The following is a 4,637-nucleotide window of genomic DNA, read 5'->3' as shown; positions in this document are numbered from 1 at the left end:
CTGCTCCATTTTCTTAAACCTTGTCCGAGACATTTAAATATGGCAGAGACATCTTTAGCAGAATTACTCAATTGTTGATTTCTGTTCCAGCATTGTATCACAATCTCATAAAATCCATCAAACTCAAACCAATAATTTTCAAACCTGAAGATAGAGGCTCTTGGGATGTCACTGCTAATTTGAATATGGATGGGAACATGGTCAGATGAATTCTGGCTAGTGGATGAGCCATTGTATTAGGAAAAGATGAAGTCCAATTAGCAGAAGTAAATATCCAGTCAATTTTCTCCAGAAGTGACAAATCTTGCATATTACTCCAAGTAAAGTTTCTGCCCTTTAATGGTATTTCCATAAGATCCGGAATAAGATTATTAAACAACATGTTATTTGTGTCTCCTCCATGTATGTTTCTATCATGTGGGCTTCTGATCAGGTTGAAATCACCAACAAGCATCCAGGGATCCATAAGGGTGGCATCCATATTATTCAACCAATTGAAAAAGTCAGCTATGTCTTCATTGTGACAAGGACCATATACATTTGTGATATGAAAGATGTGTCCAGATAAGTTGCAAGCTAGTTTGACAGTAATATGAAAGCTAGTTTGGCTGATGATAGATCCAGTGAATAGACTACAATTCCAGATAGTGATTAAACCTCCGGAGTTTCCAACAGAAGGGTTGTATGCATATTGATTATATCTTTTGGGGGAGAAATTTCTGAGGTATGTCAGATCAAAGTGTCTCTTTTAGTTTCATGTATACATATAATGCCACAGTTACTCTCTTCAATTTTTGATCTCAAGTCACCCCATCTAGTTTGAGAATTTATCCCTCTTACATTCTAGTTGAGAATATTCCATGATCTATTCATAATAAAAATATTGTGGGATGTGCTCATATCCAGGTGATGACTTAATCATCCCTACAACAACTGACTGCTGGTAATGTTGGTGGCAAACAAATTCAACCCAAGGACATAACCAGATCAACACAGAGCAATACAACAGAATAAACTTTTCATGACCATTCGCTCATAGTGATAAGATAAGAAGTACGAAATATCAGGATAAAAATGCCTTATTATGGACTATAACTCTATCACGCCCAATATGCGATACTATCCTAAAGAGACTCGAAGGTCCCACCAAGGATAGAACCGCATATTGAAACGTTTTTGCAAGGTGGATATCATTACATCAACATTACATAATAGATGGGGATACATACAAAAGGCATACAATGCCACACGAATACAACATCACAATACATAAGAGCAACATCCGACTACGGATGAAACATAAACAGAAACTCAAACGACATCCACCCTGCTAGCCCAGGCTGCCGACCTGGAACCTATCCCCTGATCGAAGAAGAAGCAGAAGAACTCAACGCAAGCAAGCATCACTCTCGCGTCATGATCATCGCATAACCTGTACCTGCAACTATTGTTGTAGTAATCTGTGAGCCACGAGGACTCAGCAATCCCATTACCATGGGTATCAAGACTAGCAAAGCTTAAAGGGAAAGGAAGGGGTAAAGTGGTGAGGTTGTAGCAGCGACTAAGCATATATGGTGGCTAACATACGCAAATAAGAGCGAGAAGAGAGCAAGCGGAACGGTCGTGAAGCTAGCAATGATCAAGAAGTGATCCTGAACTCCTACTTACGTCAAACATAACCCAAAAACCGTGTTCACTTCCCGGACTCCGCCGAGAAGAGACCATCACGGCTACACACGCGGTTGATGCGTTTTAAATCGGATCTGGTGTCAAGTTATCTACAACCGGACATTAACAAATTCCCATCTGCCCATAACCGCGGGCACGGCTTTCGAAAGTTTAAACCCTGCAGGGGTGTCCCAACTTAGCCCATGATAAGCTCTCGCGATCAACGAAGGATATACCTTCTCCCAGGAAGACCTGATCAGACTCAGAATCCCGGTTTACAAGACATTTTGACAATGGTAAAATAAGACCAGCAAAGCCGCCCGATGTGCCGACAATCCCGATAGGAGCTGCACATATCTCGTTCTCAGGGCAACACCGGATGAGACATCCTACGAGTAAAACCAGACCTCGAGTTTCCCCGAGGGGGCCCTGCAGTCTACTCGGTTCGGACCAACACTTAGACAAGCATTGGCCCGGGAGGGCTAAAACAAAGATGACCCTCGAGAGAGCAACTCCCAAGGGAAAAGTAGGTGGTGGTGAGGCAAATGGTAAAACCAATGTTGGGCCTTGTTGGAGGAGTTTTATTCAAAGCGAACTGTCAAGGGGGTCCCATAAATCACCCAACCGCATAAGGAACGCAAAATCCGGGAACATAACACCGGTATGACGGAAACTAGGGCGGCAAGAGTGGAACAAAACACCAGGCATAAGGCCGAGTCTTCCACCCTTTACCAAGTATATAGATGCATTAATATTATAAGAGATATTGTGATATCCCAACATAATCATGTCCACCATGGAGCAATCTTCAACTTCACCTGCAACTAGCAACGCTATAAGAGGGCTGAGCAAAGCGGTAACATAGCCAAGCAATGGTTTGCTAGGAAGGGTGTCAAAGGTTAGAGGTTCATGGCAATTAGGGAGGCTTGATAAACAGGTGATAGGTAGCGCAGCAAAGCGATAGAACGAAGCAACTAGCATAGCAATGATAGTAGTGAGATCCAGGGAAATGGTCATCTTGCCTGAAATCCCGCAAGGAAGAAGAACAAGTCCATGAAGAAGACGAACGGATGAAGCCACGAAGACGAATCAAGCGTAGACGAACGAATCCTCATGATCGCAACGAAATGGGAACTATCGAGAAGAAGCACACAACATGGTAAACACACCACACATGAACATGACATGATGCACAATAAGCATGATGCATAACAAAACTAGATGAGGCTATTCATGGCAAGAGATGATGCAAACAAGAACAACACATCAAGGCAAGTTTAAATGAGGCCGGGAACAACATATAACAATTCCGGTAAGTCCTCATATGCAAATTTCGAAGTTGGTCCAGATCTGAATAAAACTTATGTTCAAGTTGTTAAACAGCAAGTTAAGATGCACCAAGATGATCTACACGAGATTCTAGTCAAGTTACATATAAAGTTTATTAGATTTCGAGCTACGGCCTAGAAGATATGAGCAAAACAAGTTAAACATGGCATTGATGCAAAATGCATTCAAACATCAAGCAAACACACCAAAACAAGGATGCAACATGATAATATGAAGCTACATGCAAATCTAAGCAAGTTTCATATAGAGCACACTCAAAACGGAGCAACGGTTCAACACACAAACACTAAACAAGTTATAGCAACAATCTGTCCAAAACAGCAACTAGGCATCTTGCAAGCACCAAAACAGCATGCTACAGCAAGCTATAAATGCAACCAGGGGCATGGATGGATAGAGCATGACATGTATAACCAAACACCCTTAGTGAACATCTCCAGATTATGCATAGAATGACTTATAGCAGCAGGTTTATATAGCATCATGAAATAACAGATTCAGCCTAGCAAAACAGTAACAGCAAGTACCCTACTTAGCAAGCTCGATTCACTCATCACAAGTCATTTCATGACAATATAAGCATAGCATCAGCAAGAAGACATGTTTTGTGAAACAAACCAAGGCAAGAACAAGTTCATAGCATGCAATGACCAACTACAACAACCTTGGCAAAATTGAATAACATGTAAACAATCTGCCAGGAAACATTTTGTAGCAAAAGTAGAGCACGAAAATGACATGCTAGACTACTCCATAATTGCAAACAGGAGCATGAATGGATATAGGAAAACCATATGTTCAAAACATCCTTACTGAAGTATCTCAAAGTATGCATGGATCTCTCTGTAGCATCAAGTTTACATGGCATCAAAATAACAGCAGAACAGGGACTAAAATCAGCAACATCATGAAGCCTAGTTTGCATGCTTGTGCTAGTCACCACATTAATCAAAAAATACATGGCATACACCCATGTAAAGATGGCATGGCATAGTTCAAAACACATGTAGACATCAACCTCATAGGATGCACACATCAAACATGGCAAAAATGACAAATTAGCAAGTTCTGTTCACAGACAGCAGACAACATTATATAGCACTCTTGCAACGATGATTCAGTCATCAAGATGAGCTCAAATGAACATGATGCAATTGAACGGAATGAAGTACTCATTGAGACGAACAAATTGACATATTACACGCATGAAACGGAGTAGTATGCATGGAGATATCATGCGATGAACATGGCATGATAATGCTGCAGATCTCAGGGACTTGGTGGAATTTCACCTCGGGGACAAAGTGGACGGGGCGATCCGGGACGGAGGCGCCGTTTGGATGCGGGGATGGGTGGATCTGATCCCGATCTGGAGGACCACACCGGAGTTGGCCGGAGACGGTCGCCGGCGGCGAGGAAGAGGCCGGAGCGCGAGGGGGAGGAGGCCGGAGGCGCGGGCTCCGGACGGCGAGCTCCGGGCGGCGGGAGGCGCCGGGGCCACGGCGGCGAACGGCGGGGCGCGGCGGGGCGGCGTCCGGCGAGAGGAGACGGCGAGCGGGGCGGCCGAGGCCGGCGAGGCCGGTGCTCGCGGGTCGAGGAGGCGGCGGCGGCTCCCGAGC

The sequence above is a fragment of the Triticum dicoccoides genome, chromosome 6B, assembly GCF_002162155.2.
Source record: "Triticum dicoccoides isolate Atlit2015 ecotype Zavitan chromosome 6B, WEW_v2.0, whole genome shotgun sequence".
In the NCBI taxonomy this organism is placed as follows: Eukaryota; Viridiplantae; Streptophyta; class Magnoliopsida; order Poales; family Poaceae; genus Triticum; species Triticum dicoccoides.
This window is presented reverse-complemented; position numbering follows the sequence as displayed.